General features: G+C 40.0%; 1 pseudogene; it reads right to left on the bottom strand.

The window, feature by feature from the left end:
* Positions 1–17,795, bottom strand: part of LOC117830240 — a 49,145-nt pseudogene that overhangs the window by 15,525 nt on the left and 15,825 nt on the right.

Raw genomic sequence — 17,795 nt, 5'->3', positions numbered from 1 at the left:
TACAGAGAGCAAGAGCCTGTAAAACCCCAGGGTGGCCACTGGTAAGTCCTTCTCTCTAGCCCGGGGAGCTAACGAGCGCTTGATGTCTCAGCCTCCTTATGACTCATCAGCAGGATGATGTATAAAGACGGGCACAGGCATTTTCACATCCACACTAACTCCCAAACAAACATGCATAGCTCCTTAATACACAGTTGCAGATGCCCAAGGCTGAGTTGCATCCTGACAGATGCCATGGAGCAGGAGGAGAACCCCCCTGCTCTAACCTTTCATTATAACATTATTGTGCTCAGTGAAAACAAGACACTCGAGAGGAGAGAGGGGCATGATGATGGAGGTATCAAGGTGACAAGCCCATTCATGTGGTGGAGCCAAAAAGGAGCAGAGCTGAAAATTACATAGCTGCTCTTCAGCGCTAATGTGTTCACAGTAAAAAACAATGGAACACAAGCAGCGCTCAGGATCAGCAGAAAACAGACACATACTGCACAAAAGGGGACAAGGAGGCACAATAGGTGAAACAATAAAGCACATACACGCACATATGTGCAACACAAACGTGTGTGTGTGCTAGTTCAGTCGCCTCTACTGGCCTCATTGTGTTTCCTTACAGTAATAAACCAGAGAGCAGACAGCTCAGTTGCTGCCCACACTTATATGACAATCCACAGCTAGAACTATATCAGAGGCAGCGGCTGGTCTGGATTATGTTAGCTTTATTAGTCTCATCTATTTCAAATATGGTATCCTGTTCAGGGCTGGGACCGGCGTCTGTTCCATCATGCATTGGGAGAGAGGTCGGGGCGAGTTAGACACATCCCTGGGTAGATAATCACCCCTGCTTTTATAGCAATTTCAAAATTTCCTTTCATCATTTGTCTTGAAGGCACCAGATTTAGTTTTCTGCAGGATTTAGAGGTTAGTAGGTGATACGGATTACTGCAACTTCTCTTACCTTGGCCCATCCGTGCCATCATAAGCTCCGACAGTGACGTTACGGAAAAGCTTCCTCTTTGCTTTCTCACTCCGCGTCTCTGCAAAACACGACATATGCTCAGTTTAAACCTTCAGCTTCTGTCATGACACCTTCTCTGTCTTTTTGCAGAAGTGTTGAGACTTCAGCGCAAACACGGAAATGAATGAAATATGTTAACACCCTGTTTTTTCCTGTCTGATACATGGCATATGGTTTTCTTGCTGCGTGAACAGTGCAGCTGTGAAAAAACAGAGAAAAGTGCTATTCATGTGCAACTGTCTGCTGCAGGAGGGCCTGCTGGTGAACATGAGTGTGACATGTGTTGTGTGTTCCAGTGACTTAAAGGATAATTCCAGCCTGAGGGAGATTTCAAACCATTTTTCAGCTTGCCTTTTCTCTGATCTATGTGCAGCTTCACGTGATTGTTTGTGTCTTATTAACTGACCTACTGACTTTTTCACTTCATGAAGGAAATACTGTCAACAAATTAATTTAGCATGAAAGAAAAAATCCTATCAGGCACAAGAAATGACAATCAATTCTAAAATGTAGGTCAACGAGAAAACAGCCTTTAAGAACGAGGTTTTAAATTTAAAATGACAACACACACTGTTTTGTCTTACCTGTTCGGTTGTTGAGACCCCCCACCTCCTCCACACAGTCTGAAGGAAACCATCCAGTGTGACCTTTCACTGTGCCCTCCCAGTATCCCCCCTCTCCTACACTTAACACTGAGACAGACAGATGGACAGATAAACAGAGAAAGATGGATAGAATTTAATTCTGGTAGTATATCCACCATCACAAAGGAAAATAAATGTTCAACTCTGAGCACGGGGAGAAGCAGGTATTGCTTTGTGACGACTGGATGTGCTTCTCATTTCACTTGTTTACCATCCTGCCTTTACAAAAAAAAACCTTTTCATTGCTGTTGATATTTTGGATACATTGGCTTATGTTTTTTCTTGTACTGAGAATGAACTTGAAACTGCCCACACTACATCATTTTATCTGCAGATATATCTTTCAAATGATTCAAACACCAATGGAAGATTTTTCATGCCAGTGTTCATGCAAACAGATTTTTCTCATGTTCTCATATTACACCATTTGACTCCATCTCACCTTTGACTTTGTCCCCTTTGCTCAGCGAGAGCTCTCTCTCTCCACTAGCAGAGTGAGCACGACTGGCCACATATACCCGCCCTGGCACGGCACTGTACATACGCTTCATCTGACCTCCGCTGCTGCCCGCTGAGGTCGCACTACGGAGATAGAGAGGGGGGTGGGGATAGGAAGAGATAAGATAAGTGTTGCACACAGTGGAAAACAAGTTAGACAAAGTGAGACAACGTACAGCTTGTCAGGCTCCAGCAGAGACAGTCAGCCGCTGAGTCACACTAACAAGTCATACCAAGAGTACAAATGCATGCTGCTATTTTGTATTGACACCGTGTCTTGCACGCAATGCATATTGTGTGTCTTTTAGACAGATACAAAGTGCCTCAATTCTGTGGTATAATAATACTCTACAGAACTCCTTTTCTGGCAGTGAGCGCACAATGAATTCAAGTGGTATGTGCAAAATGTTTCTAAATGTGTAAGATATCTGTGTGGTAGTGAAGAGCTGATGGGAAGTACTGAAAATCATGCAGAGTTTTGTGTCATTTTAGCTGCTACTTCAGGATACGTCTTGTTTATAAAAACACCAAACCTTAAATATCAAATAATAAACATGTGTATTTTTTGGAATGTTTTATTAACTTTTGGCCACCTCAGCAGGCCCAGCTCTTGGGAACGCATGTTTGCTGTTCATGGGTTAAATGGACTGGGACAGTCATGGGCATACACATCCATTCCTCTTGAAGACACCTAATGAAAACAGTGACCTAGCGCATCGACATGCAAAAGTGTGGTACCTTGTCTGATACCTGCAAATTAATTTCATTCCCATGTGATACTTTGGCTTATAAAAGTGCTGGACTGAGACGTTGAGCAAAGTTCACATCAGCATCTTAAACTTGTCATTGTAAGCATGTTGGCACGCTGATGTTCGCATTTATCACAGAACTGCTCGCAAAGTCCCTCAAAGTCTTGCATATTTTCAAAGTGTCGCTGGAGCTGTTGTGTAGCCCTTCGTTACTTTTAAATCTTGTTAAAGCCATGATTAGCTCATCCATCTCAATTGCCTAACAGGACCACATAAAATATGTGGCATTGCTACAGTTACAAATAGTACCTAGCATGCAACTGGGACACAAATCGCAATTTTCTTGCACACAGCTGATGTTGACTGAAGCAGATCCCTGTCAGTAGAAAACCTAGAATGACCTGACACATCTGCAATGTTAAACTTCTGTCCCCTGTCTTTACCCCTGTCTGCCTCTGGGCTGCCGGTGTCTCTCCTCTGTGTCACTCTGGCCTCCTCTTCCTCTGGATGGGGAGCGAGTTCGACTTCTGGGGCTGCTGGAGCTTCTCATACCTATTGAAGCTCTGCGTTGGCCCTGTGGGAAGACACCAAGTCCCATAAAGATAGAATTAAATTTGATCCTGTAACTTTCTTAAGTCGCAGACAAATTAAGTAACATCTTATATCACAAAGATCAGTTGTTTAACATCCACCTAATGTCCCTCAGTACCTGTACCGGGTTGGGATTGGCTGCAGTCTTGTTGGGCTGGGCCAAGGGGTCAGACTGGGTCATGGTGTTATCGCTGTTAGCGCGCAGGAGGGGGTGAGAGTGAAGTGAAGGGAGTGGCAGGGTGTAGGAGCTCTCTTTGCGCTTGGGAACATACTTTGGTGATTCCAAAAAGGGCACTGAGGACATGGGTGTGAGGATTACAAGTGGGAGATGTGTGTGTGTGTGTGTGTGTGTGTGTGTGTGTGTGTGTGTGTGTGTGTGTGTGTGTGTGTGTGTGTGTGTGTGTGTGTGTGTGTGCGTGTGTGTGTGTGTGTGGGGGGGGGGGGGTGTTGATGTGAGGGAGTGAAATGGAGGGAGAAGTCAGGTAGATTGAAGGGAGAATAGAAGGTGATCATTAGGGCTAAAATATAACAGATACAACATGCAAGATGTGACTGTGACACTTGTAAGCCCCGTCAAAGGAGACAGTTTGGAATAAAAGCATACCTATGTCAGTATCTTTGTGGTTTTTGATGATTTCTCCAAGTTCAAAGTGACCAGACAGTACAGCTTGCTGCAAACACAAAAACACAAGAAGATGTTAAAGCTCTACTTTTTGTTATCTTCATGCTGTTTATTTTTTGTTATGAAAAACCATTGGTTAAAGCTACTCTTAAAAAATCAATTTGCTCTCCCTTAAATAATTAACCATAGATAGAAGAACATAAAAAGAAAAGAGATGACAGCTCCCATAAAGTGAAGCCAAAACACTGAGCTCCCTCGACTGACTGGCAGCTGTATATCTCATAGAACCTGTCCACTCCAAATTAACAGTTAGAGCACAGGTCAAACTTTAAAAATCATAAGCAAATTGTACATAGTCCATTGCTGTCAATACAAGATTTCATTCAATCAGGAACACATGCAAGCAGCTAGACCTAGACCCTGTCCTCCCCCATGTTTCCCTTTCTGTTATATATCTCACTATAGGTGGTATTAATACGGTCCCAAGTTGTTAATTTGAGTTAGTACTGCGACAATAATGACAAAGCTGATTTTAATTCATCTGTTCAATGATCATTTTTTCTGATCAAGTTCTTTCAAGGTTCTTTATTTATTTTTTTTCTTTTCTCAGTATGTGATGATTTAAATCTGTAAGCCTGGATACAAGTTTACTTGATAGTTTATTTACTTTAAGCTTATTTACATTCCTTCACTGATTTATCGTTACCCTGAATGGGTACGTGGGTATGTATGTGTGCAGATATACAGTATGTTTCTAAATGTTTTCTTGTAGGCGAAGGTGTATAAATGTATATAGATGTATACGACAACGATCCTATTTGTTTACCAATCCCAGCACACTACCTTTATTCACAATGGCATTGCCAAGCTTTGAATTTTCTTTGACAAAATATTTATTTCTCTCACTACTATTATCACCTCATTTTCAAAGAATGTTTAGACAACTGTCTTGTACCTGTTTTATGTATCTCTTTACTTTCTGAAAAAATCCTTTGTTACTTTGACTAGCTGCAAAATATGTTTCAATTTGTACTGAATAAAAACTTTAATAATAATTTTAAAAAAAATCAGAATGCACATCATTTTTAAAAAAAAATTTTTACGACAACATTTATCATTAAATTAAATGTGTTTTTAGGTTCGCAGAAAATGCAGGACGACAACACCACAGCTTCATCCCTATCGCACAGACTGGCTTCAAAATTGTTACCAGTGGAATATGTTAGTGCCTGTTGCGTATTGCGGTATTTTGGCCTCAGTTTTGTATAATGCGATGAGGTGGTGACATGTTGTTCATCTGTACATAAAGTCAATGTTATTACACTTGAACCACTAACCTGAAAAGGAGTCTGACCATGCTTGTTCTTTGCTTCCTTATTTGCTCCCCTGTACAGAAGAACACGGACACAGCTTTCCTGGTAATCCATATAGGGGGAGTGAGAGGTTAACACCAGATGGTTGGAAAAGTTGCAGATACTTATTATAGTAATAATATTTCATACAGAGGATCTGTTTTCATACTTGCCTTGTTGTACAGGGCAGAAATGTGAAGTGCAGTGTTCCCTGAGGCATTTTGAGAAGAGGTGTCTGCCCCATAAAACAGCAGATGCTCCAAGTGCTGGGCAAAGCCGTTCTGGCACGCCTTTTAATATCAAGAGTGTGATAAAAACATCGACATATTATAAGTATGAGAGAATACAAGAGGAGAAAAGTTAAAGTGATTTCATGAGGGACTGTTTTTGTTCAATCCAATTAGGCAGGAAAGGGGAGAAGATGAAAGATATTACAAAAGAGATATCAAGAGAAAGACAGGGACATAATACTAATATATCTTACATCCAGTTTCAGATTCATAATTACTTTTACAGAAAAACAGGTCAGAGCCAATTATGTTGCACCATGGTGGGAAAGAGAGGAAACCAAAGAAAAAAATATTAGAACAACACAAATGAGTCTTCAGCAGCCTGTGAGGTTTCCTCATATTTTTTCTACAGGGACTGAAATATCACAAAATATGTACAAAGTAAAGAAAGATAACACACAGCACAGCACAACCAAAATAAAATGCCATGACAACCGGCTTGCAGCACAAAAGCAGATCTAACTGAATGTCACAGAGATGTAACATAGGCAAAGCACAGAGTCTTCAGTAAGAAAGAGATCATATCTGATGCTCTCTCTGATCTGGACTCAGCTTGAGGTGACCCATTTGTACACGTTAAAGGGAACATGTTCACTGTCGTTTATCTTCTTTCTTTTCATGACACGTTACTCAGTGCTTTTGCCTCTGAAAGGCTGGTGGGAATGATGAGATGGTAGGATGAAGGGTACCTTATGTATTTCTTCCATTCCAAACTCTTCTTCATCCCTGTGCTATGGAAAGAGACAAGGAGGGGAGGAAGGGGAGAGAATGGAGAGATGAGTGAGGAAGGTGCAGAGGAGACGGAAGGTGAGAAGATGCGCAGAGAGGGGGATGGCATGAACCACAGAGATAAGATGGAGAAATTATAGTGCATTATATGGAAAGAGACGAGGACCAGAGACGCTTCACGTGAAAATATGAAAGGAAACCATGAAACCATGTGGGAGTCAATGGAGAGATAGAAAGATTTGTTTTGTATTTTGTGCGCTCATTGTGAAACTAAAATGCTCATCTCTACACTGATACCTGGTGGGACTCATCCCAGCCGTTCTCGTCTCTCGTCCCCAGCCTTGCCCTGTAGTACAGCAGGGTCTCGCAGCAGGAGGTGTCGCCCCCTGTCAGTACAGTGTGGTACAGCGGGGTCAGGCCACAGCGGTCTTTGTAATCTGGAGATGCTCCAAGGGACAAGAGAGCCTGGCAAGAAGAGGCAGAACAATAGCTCTACTTTTCACATATGTGTGGGTGTATACTGCATCATCTGCCTGTATGTACAGTTTAAACAATAAACACACAAAGTGATGAAGGAGAACAAAAGAGTACAGACTAAAGAGAACTGAGGATGTGGCTGGACTTTATTTTAGTGTTGAAGCTGCTGCTGATCAGTACAGTCTTGTAGTGTCAAAAGAATGATACCAAGTTACTGTGATCAACAATTTCCATCTCTATTTGGATGATTAAAATATGATCATATATCACCAGATAGTTTTAATCTGTGTGATGAAGCTGCAGCTGGGATAGACTAAAGAATGCAAATGTCCCCTGGCACAGAAAAAAAAGGTGTGTCATGTTTAGCAGTTGTCACTGGTTAAAGAGGCTTTGATATTTGGTCTTTGAAAGGCTCTTAAGAGGAAAAATCTTCTGTTCTAAAACGCATTTCTTAAAACTAACACGGTTTGCCTCAAGTATTTAAAGCGCTGTCAAATGCTTGTAATCGTCTTTTGGTTTGATGATTCCCTCAGTGCTTACAGCATTTACACCGGTCATTTACCGCATTTAATTTAAGAAATTATATTCTAAGTGCTTCTGCAGCTACAGCACATAAGTTCTTATGACAATCACCAATTTCTTTTGGTGCTACTTGAGTGTATCTGTGAACCGCATGCATGTGACTTTGACTCAAGGTCCTTACCATCAGCCCAGCATGATTTTGAGCCCTAACAGCTTTGTGCACTGCTGTCAGGCCGTCTCTGCTTCTGAAGTCCAAATGAGCGCCACCTTGAACCAGCGCCCTGATGCCCTCCGCCGACAGGCCGGACTGGGCAGCCACAGAGAGCGGGGTCTCTGACCCACAGAGGCAGGGGCGGAGGGGAGTTCAGGAGGAATGGAAATTATAAAGTTGGTGAAAGTCAGTCCCAAGCCTTTGCTGCGCTAAAAGTTCTTTATATCATCATGTCACGGCAATGAATTCATCTCAAGGCTGGTGCAAACTCACCTCCATTGTCAGGGTCGTGAAAATTTGCGTCAAGACCTTTATCAAGGACTTTTGTCATTTTATCTATTGCTCCAGTCTGAATGTAATCCAGGAACTTCTTCAAACTGGCCTGAAAGGGGTAGAGGAGAAAGGAAAAAGAAATGTCAGTGACTAGAGGTTAATACTGTGCAGCAGTGATGCAAAATAGACAAGAGAATAATACCTTTGTGCTGAGTTTGGAGAGAGCCTTTTCATCCAGATTTGTCTGTTTATAAACTCTGGTTTTGTACCTAAACTGAGGAGCAGAAAAAGGGATGTGTGAAAAGTAGGATTCATCACACTGTAGAGCAGTTCAGTCCATCAGTATACATAAAGGGAAAAATACAAGATTACTGTTCGTTCTATAGATCTGTAACGTTAACTGTGTTGCTTAAGAAAAATGGGAAATGGAGTTGTGATACATTTCTTATTTTCTTTATCCATAAAATACTTGAAGAAGAAATTTTCTCTCCCATTCAAAAAGTTGATGGAGCAGCAACATGAAGTATTCCTTAAAACATTAAGGGATTTTTTCTGGACTGAATAGGGAACAGCTATTCATAAAATCAGATTTATAATTAATTGATCATTAAAATAAATAATAATCAGTGTATGATATGATTATACATTAAGCCTTTAATTTTGGATACAGTCAGTTCTATATATCAAAATGTACATTGTGTAGGCTTTGTTGTGAACGTTTTTTCTGTTACTGGTGAATAATGAAATAGAGACTTCTGCCGTTAGACAAGGTTTTATTTTCTTTGCAAAGAAAAGGTAAGTCCACACCCCAGTGGTTAGAATGAAGAAAGACCCCGAACAACGGAGGGGAGATCTATACATTTATACCTGAGGTACGCCCCCCTAAGGTATGTTTCACACCCTTTGTCTGCTGCAGGTATCTGCACCAGGGCAGGGTTGTGTATTCAAGAAGGAGGATTGGGAGGCCTAGAAGGTCTCCACATCACAATTTGAAACACAAAAGGACTTGGTATCTTGAGGTGCATTCCAACCAAGAGTTCCAGGGTCTTTTAGCCCCCAGAACTACTTTACTCGGAACTAAGGTTCCTGTGCCCCCATTGTTGTCAGCGTTTCGCAGGCTGAAGTCCCAGATAGATTGTGCATATCAGGCCAGTGACGTATGGAGAAAATAAATTATATTAAATAATATTTTGAAATCTTAATAAATAACTAAACTAATATGCATTCCCAGGAACTCCCCTTGTGTTTCAACAACTGTGTAAACTCCACAAACACCGTTACGTTCAGCCGAAAGTCCCTAGACCTTTGAAAATGACTACCCTCCAAGCAGGTTTGCTTTGGGGGTTCCTCCGGTCGAAACGCATGTAGTTCAGGGGTAAAATCCCTAGTTCTGGGGTAACTGCACTGCAGGTATCTGCACCAAGACAGGGTTGTGTATCCGGTGGGAGGTTTAGGGGGTCTAGACATTGCATTGTAAAACACAAAACTGAAATTTGCCATTACGGCATACATAAAAAAAACAGAGACAGTACACAGAGCCGATCATTTATTCATCAGCTAGATATGGTATGTAGGGCAGTTTAATTTTAACCATAGCAAAAATGACATGTCCATATGAGGCCATATACACCACAGGATCTAACTAACATACCAAGTTTTAATCATGCACAGACAGAGAAGTGTTCAGGATGTTGCGGAATGTTCTTATGTAGTTGAATAAATGTTTAAGAGGTTCCCTGTTCTACCAGACCAAATATTAAGAAGTAAAATCAGTCAAAAGAATCAGTCTCTAAAAATCTCATAGAGTCAAAAGGATTCTATTATTATATTAGTAAACTGGTCTGGATCAGGAGTTTTTTCTTCCTGACTTCGACTAAATCACTGAGAACCACCTGACTGGATCTGCCCTCCCCTGTAGTGTAATGGAAAACCATTCACAAGAAGAGATGCTCCTATGTAGCATCCAACGGTTGAGATGAGTCTCATATACAGTATTATATATATTGCACCTCAGACAGCCAGACAGTGGCTGCTTATTTCAAGCACTGGAGGTGTGTTTGGTTAGGATGTAAGCTTGATATAGCTTATGTGGCTAGCTTAACAATAAGTGGTAGAAGACATTAAGAACCAACATTATCAACAGTAAAGACTGATCTAATTCCAGCCCTACTCTGTCATGGTGTAAATACACACTCTCACAGAGGTGTGAGATACATTCTGCTCTGGAGCCGAGTTTAGTTACAAAGCCTCATCAGTACACGGACATATCCTCCTCTGGAACCTTGTCAAGAATGTAAACACTCTGGTTTGGAGCCAAACCGTTAGTGCAGGAATATATTTGCTGCCCCACCCAGCTCATCAACATTTACAGCTGCTGGACCACCAGAGGGCACTGTCAGACAATAATACCACTGCATGAAAACTTTATGTTTGATGTCATTTCCCAAAACACACTTCATAAAAAGTTAATTAGTATCATTTGTACATTACATATTTACCAAATGCAATTAAAGCAATAATGTGGATGTTATCTTTGTCAAGCTCTGTTTAAAATTCTAATGTGAAACTATAAAAAGTAAAGTTCAACCTCCCTGAAGCTTTCCAAGTGTGGTGTAGCACAGTACTTAAAGTTATCAAACTAATGAAGCAGCAAAATATGGTGCCTGTGTGTATGCTGTTTTAAATTACTAATTTACTTTACTTTTTTATGTGCACAAGGTTGTATTTTTATTTCTAAAGCAAAATACTGGAAGCCTAAAACAGACAAACATATAACACTCAACAACCATGATGAAGAATGCGTCAAGTCCGGGCAGCAGTAATTGCTGAGGAAACTGAGGTAAGGACCGTATCTTTTGTAGGAAAATATGGTTTTACATTCTTCTGTAAGTTAATTTTTAAACTCCATCAATGTTAACATTATAACTTGTAGAGCAACAGATGAATACTTTTAAGTATTTCCCTTTCAGATTATTATTTATGGCAATGTGGACTCTAGGATGCTTTCACTCATGGATCACTGTAGAACATGCAGCTTAGCAATAACTGTAGAAGTAAAAATATTAGAAGTTCAACATAGAAAAAAACTAATGTAAAAAACTTTAGCATCTAACAAAATTATTCCTGAAATACGTAGTCCTATTTGAATACTGTAATTGTCTTGTGTAAATTTACAACCTTTGCTGTGGCCTTGTGACAAGTCTCCTTACCTCCAGGTAAGGCACCCCTTTCTCGAAGGTCTGGGAGTAGTCTCGCAGAGATCTTTCCTCCTTAAGGAACTTAGCGTCCCGTCCATCTCCAGCCGGCTGGAAGAGGCCGTAGTTGTAGGCATCCCACAGTGACTCGCTGAGGGAACAGATGATCTGTTGCTTAGCGTTCCACACGGTGCAGTCCTGGTCAAACTGGACACACCTCTGAAAGATAAACACAGAGCAGAGTGGAGGTCAGAAGCCTCAGTGATAATGAAATAATTATAGCAATAATTATAAAAACAGTGAGGGGCTCTGCAACAGAAGTAGAGATTTTTTTTCTCTATCTAAATGTTCAACGATAAATCTAAATATTAAATCTAAATACAAATATTAAATCAAAATCTAAATATTTAATCTAAATCTAAATGTTGAATATAAATATATATGTTAAATAAAAATGTTAAATGTTGCTCTGCGATTCTAAATATTTAGCTGATATGCAAATTCACACTGTCGCATATCAGCTAAATATTTAGGATCACGAAGCAACATTTAACATTTAGATTTAACATTTAACATTTATAATAATAATACTAATAATACATTTTATTTAGAAGTGCCTTTCAAACACTCAAGGTCGCTTTACAGACAGATTAAAACACAATAAATAAAACAACACGATAAAATAAATAAAAACAACAAGTAACACAAGTTAAAATGAAGCAGTGGAAATTAAGCAGGGAATGCAGTTTGAAACAGATGGGTTTTGAGTTTTGATTTGAAGAGGGGTAGTGAGTCAGAGTTTCGGATGTCTGGTGGGAGTGAGTTCCAGAGTTGGGGAGCAGAGCGACTGAAAGCTCTGCTCCCCATGGTGCTGAGACGGGCAGGGGGCACAGAGAGGTGGAGGGAGGAGGAGGACCTGAGGGACATTTAGATGTATATTTAACATTTAGATTTATCGTTGAACAGTTAGATTTAGATTCAACATTTAGATTTCGATTTAGCATTTGGATTTAACAATGAATTTAACTTAATATATTTTTCACAAGAAAATTAAATGTGAAGAAGATCACAAATACTCCTCTAAATGTGATAAAAAGTGACTTTTAAAAATTCACTCTACATTTTTATGACGTTTTGGAGCTTAATGTGGAGAAATGTTGCTGCACAACTTTACAAACAGCACCCCATACATTTCAACAGATTTGCCTGAAGTATAACAAAGACGCAAATCGTTCTAATTCAGGGAAAGCTAGCTAAAAAAGTTATTCAAAATTCAAAAAGTTTGAGCCAAAAAGTGTTTTTGAACCAAGCTAACAGTCATGCATGATTATGATGAACACCCAAGTTGTGTCGGCTTATCTCCTACAGGCTAGCTGAAATGTTCAGCTATGTTAGATAATCCTAACCCTTCTGTCATGTTTGTTTCTTAGGGACAGCAATAATGTTCCTGGGTCAACTTGACCCGGGGCATATTTTATGATCCAAAAGTGTCAGATCCGAAAAAAATCCCAGTAAACATTTTTTAAATCTCATTATTAACTCCATTACTAACAATTTAAATCAATATTTAGTGCATTGATGTTCTTTAATCCTCACAGATCATGGTTCAATGAGGATAACTCACTCGATTTTTATGAAAATTCATGTTAAAGCTTTTTTTAATGTACATTTGAAAGGACCTAAATATAAATACAATAGTTTTACATGACATAGATTTTTGTTAATTTTATTTTACTTTTTTTTTTAATTTAGTGATGTTGATAAATTACCATGAGACACCTCTTCTGTCACATGCTGCCCAGATTTTTATGCTGCATTTAGCTGGTTTGGAAGGCATATATTACCTAAGATGGACGGAACCTCTGAATACCATTAGCCTTTTAATCAACTGTGACATTAGAAATGCGAAATAATACTTTTAACCTTTTGTTTTTGTTTTTTTAGATTTTTGAACTTTAAGATGGGTCAATTTGACCCGCAACATAACAGGATGGTTAAAAAGTAAGTTAGCATTTTTAACCTTGTTAGCTTTTAGAGACTTTGTTACGTGAACAGGTTCAGTTTTGATTTTATTATAATTTATATAATTTTCACAGTCAAGAAAAAAGTGCAGAGACAAAAAAGTGTATGGTCACTATGGTATATTTTCTTGTGTGGTATCGTATTGTATCATATTGTATGGTATGGTATCGTACAGTATCAAAGTTTTTTCTTAGTCTTGCTTCATCATTGTTTCCTAACCTTACTTTATGATTTTGATTTCAAGACCAGATAAAATGTCTCAGTTCTTTCTGGGACAAGATCATCAAAGGCTTTTTTTTTTTTTAATCATTTACTTTTTAAACAATATTTCTCATAGTTATTCATTACATATGCTCAACTACAAGAACTACACACAAATTCAGCTACAGTTCTTCATTTTTAGTTAAAATCAGCATTTTAATAAAATGGATTAATATGTAGCACAAGATCTGAGATCAGTTGGTGAATGATGAAGCCATGAGATGGTGTGTGCAGAATATAAATGCATTAACTTTAAATAATTAATCCTCTGCCACATTCATGGAAATAAGAAGACGTATGCTGTACTTATGGTCTGTGCTATCAGGACACTCAGGTTTCACTCACATGTATTATTTTTCTCTCCGCCTGATAAAATAGAGATCCCATTCTGGGATAAATATTTCCCTTTGGTTATTTTGTCTTTGATCTCTGCATACATAATGCTAGATTTGCACCACAATCCAGAGGAGTTAGAGCAAACCAGTAGGAGAGAAAAGCTCATTTTGCCTCTTACTGTATGTCTGTGTGTGATGCACCGGGGGCTCACAGGCCACAATGAAAAAATATGTTGGATGTTTTATGCGTACGCGCTGTGCCTAACTAGATTTCATGGTGATTTGTCCGCTGCCCATTTCCTCACATCATTCCATTTTCTTGCATTTTCACTGAAAGACCAATCTTCTCTTGTCCTTTTCTTATTACAGCGTGGAGCCGGAGAGAGGATGGAGCTGACCAGCAGTCAGGCTCTAACAGCAGGTCTGCTTGAGATGTATGCATCAATGCTATTGTTCCATTTCAGAGAAGTGTGAGCAAAAATTGCACAGCTCAGCACACTCCCATATCCCCACTGCCTCCATCCTCCACTCTGCTGCCCCCCCCCCCCCACTAGGTTGCACTATTTGATAGTGTAGCCAACTCTATTGGCATGGCAACCAGTTCATTAGTGAAGGCAGGCATCCGTTGCCGTAGCAATGTCTTGGTGGTCCCTGGGAGGTAAACCACAGGATGAAGAAATGTGTGTGCGTTGATGCACTTGCATATGAGTGAGTTGTAAAGTATGTGTGTGCGCATCTGTGTGTTCTCACGGGAGTGTGATATTGCAGTGTAGTGTGTGTATATCTAAAGAGTGTGTGTATGTATATATAAAAAAGGAGAGATTGAGTTGCTAATCCCAGGGAGGGAAGTCTAATGTAATGTACACTGTATATAACAGTGACACTCCTCTCCCTATTGCTGTTTTACACCATCCAGGTCTTCTGAGATCCTTCTCAAAGCCTTCAGCCCCTCTCGTGTTTAGACCTTCACTTTGCAGTTTTGTTTTTTTAAATGCACAGATCTCCCTCTTTGCATATTCATTTCCCACCTCTCTTTTTTTATAGCATTTAGTCCCTGACTCCCTCTAACTGGCACCTAATATTCACACCTGCTCTTCAACTCTCTTTAATTCAGCTCAAAAACATTTCAGCTGTGAGATTTGGGATGTGGAGTGTGTGTCGACGGTGTGCAGAGCAGAATATGATGCCTGTGGCTGAGACCTAAGCGCAGCACAGATGTCTTCAACATATTCCTTCCTTTCCAGCGTCACTCACTTCCCCAGCTCTCCCCAAACTCATTAAAACCGTATTAGATAATTAGCAATTACTGTTATATTGAGGGCAGATTAGCTGACATGTAGAACAATCGGCATGTTCAGGGAGTTGGAAATGGAAGGAGGGAGATGGGGGAGGGGTGACAGTGCGGCCCCCACTCTCACCTGGATATGTTATGTGTGGGTTGGCAATTCTCACCTCCCGCCATTGAACAGTGATACTCTAAGTGTGAATTGATACTACCTTCAGTTCTGAAAACTAATTATGACCAAACCTGACCCAAGGCAGATGCTAACATTGTGTTGTTGGATGAATATTTCTGCCCTTTGAGGCTGCTAAACGCAAGTCAAGTTCTGCATTTATTCCTACCTTCTTTTGGGACCCTCTGTTGGGCTTTTGGGGCGGCCGATGAAAATGCTTTCAAATAAGAGAAGTGCTTTCACAGGCGCACACTATTTGGCTCATGTTAAGGTGTCTGCATTAAAGTCTCATGGGTTCTTCTTTAGGTAGTTTAGGGAAACAGATTCACACCCTTTAGATTAAAAGAGGAGAATCCTGGCAGAAAAATAAAGCATATCACATCAACCAGGTGCAGGTTTAATATGTTGGGTCAGGGGCTCGCATTTGGAAAAGTGGGAACCCTTCAGCAGTTTTACTCTACCTCTGTTCTAGAGCTTAAAAACATTTCACTTATCTAAAACCAGCATTAATGAAGTGGAACAGCATTTCTGAGTTCTTGATTTAGTTCAGATAAAGAATAAGATGACCCATTACAAAAAATGACCTTGTTAAGTTGAGTTTGTATGTTATTGCACAGCGTCAGTAAGGGTTACATAAGCCAAATACTTTCCTGTCTTAAAACTGTAACGCAACCTGAAGTATGGTTGTGAAACGCTTTGATGTATTATATAGCTGACTTTCTCTGAGGCAATAATACCAGAAGAACTTAGTTTGAACTTCTACCTTATTTTTCATTTAAATAGAGACTTTTCAATTACGTTTAAGATTTACGTCAGAAACCATGGCCCAGTTGTTAAAAAAGTTTTTATCTGAATATGAATTATCTGGATATAGAATTCACATTTTTTTTATTTCCAGGATCGAGTGATCCATCTTACTGTACCGCTGGTTTTTCAAATCAAAACTGTCTTGGTTGAATCTTTTCCAGATACAGACTTTCAACGAGTTCCAAACTCGACCACAAACTAATAGATCCTAACGGCTGCTTTTAATGAAATGTTGTCTGTTGTCTATTTAATGGGCGCAAGATCTTTATGTTTTAAACAACCCTAATGTCTACTTCACCTACCATATCACTAGTAATCCAGAAACTTGAGCGCAAAATCTAAATAAACTGTCTGAAATGTTAACTGCCTAATGAAAAAATTAGCATTGTTTGACCAATTTTGAGGTTTTAATTTATTTTATTTCTGTAATGGAGTCTAAATCAAGCCCTCAGCTGGAATCAGGGTAATCCTGATTTTTTTAATCTAAGTTATTCCAAACCTACTCAAAAAATTGTATTTAACACAAACTAGAGGTTTTACAAAAAAATCTGGATGGGATACTAGATCTAATTCCATTTCTTAACCTGGTTTTAAAGATTTGATATCTGATAGCGATTACTTTTAAAAACTTGGTCCATGGTGCAAACAAGTACCTGGATTTGTTTCAAATGCAGGTTACTCTGATTTATTAAATGTGTTTAGCTGCAGTGTTTTTGATGAGAACATGCACTTACTGTTTGTTTGATGTCTGGGATACCAATCCGAAACACCATCATGGTCAGGAAAGAGTCCTCCATTGGGGCCATGGTGGTCATGCTGCGCTCCATGAGTGCTCGTCTCCTCTGCAGCGCATTCAGGCCTTGGTGATGAGGCTGCTGATTAGCTGAGATGAGATTATTCGTTTGCTTATTGGCTGGTTGATGGTGTAGCAGGACTTGATTTGGCATGTACGTGATACCCCTATTGCCCAGGTTCCCTGGCCTTATAGGGCGCTCCACTCTCTGTCTGCCAACCACAATGGCTGCTGGTTTCATCACTTCACCACCTTTCCCTTCCCAGGATTGTCGTCCTCCCGTCATGTCCTTCTCATCCAGACTCTCTAACCCTCCATTCTCCGTGTCATGTCCATCTTCCTCTTGTCCGATTCCTCCTCCCAGCTCCTCTTCCTCCTCCTCATCCTCCCCATCTTTTTCATCCTGACCGGGATAAAAGTGCTCGTTATTTCCCAGCATCCTTTGCTGTGCAGGGGGTCACTGCAGAGAGGGCTGAGTGACATAGCTGTCATGGAGACAAAACATGGCTATCCCATGAGACTGGCTTCATCCTAAGAAACATGCTGTGGGAAACAGGCAAAGAAGGGAGTAAACTTTGGTCATATTACTCTAGATACACAGTCAAATTTGAATGTGTGTAAAAAAAGACACGTGCAGTAACAGAGAAACCAGCCAACAGTGATGCTAACAAGTCCACATGTGTGAATGAGCACAGAGCTGGTCCACATTTTCCATTTAGCCACTGGGAATGCATGGGGGAACAGCAGGCTGATGAAAGACAGGCTATATATAAACTGTGTGAATTTGCATCACTGGTTTTGTGCAGAGGAGAGTGAGTCGGGTGTGCAATTTAGTTTCACATGAGGTCAAGATCATTGCAACTCAATCGTAATGGAGGTGACCTATGTATGTCTGTGGCAGGGCCCAGGGCTGACAGCTAAATGTGAGCTCCTAAAAGGAAACTCTCAAATACATT

This window comes from Notolabrus celidotus, chromosome 18 (genome assembly GCF_009762535.1).
Source record: "Notolabrus celidotus isolate fNotCel1 chromosome 18, fNotCel1.pri, whole genome shotgun sequence".
In the NCBI taxonomy this organism is placed as follows: domain Eukaryota; kingdom Metazoa; phylum Chordata; class Actinopteri; order Labriformes; family Labridae; genus Notolabrus; species Notolabrus celidotus.
Note: the sequence above shows the minus strand (reverse complement) of the source record. Positions and strands in the feature narration are given on the sequence as shown.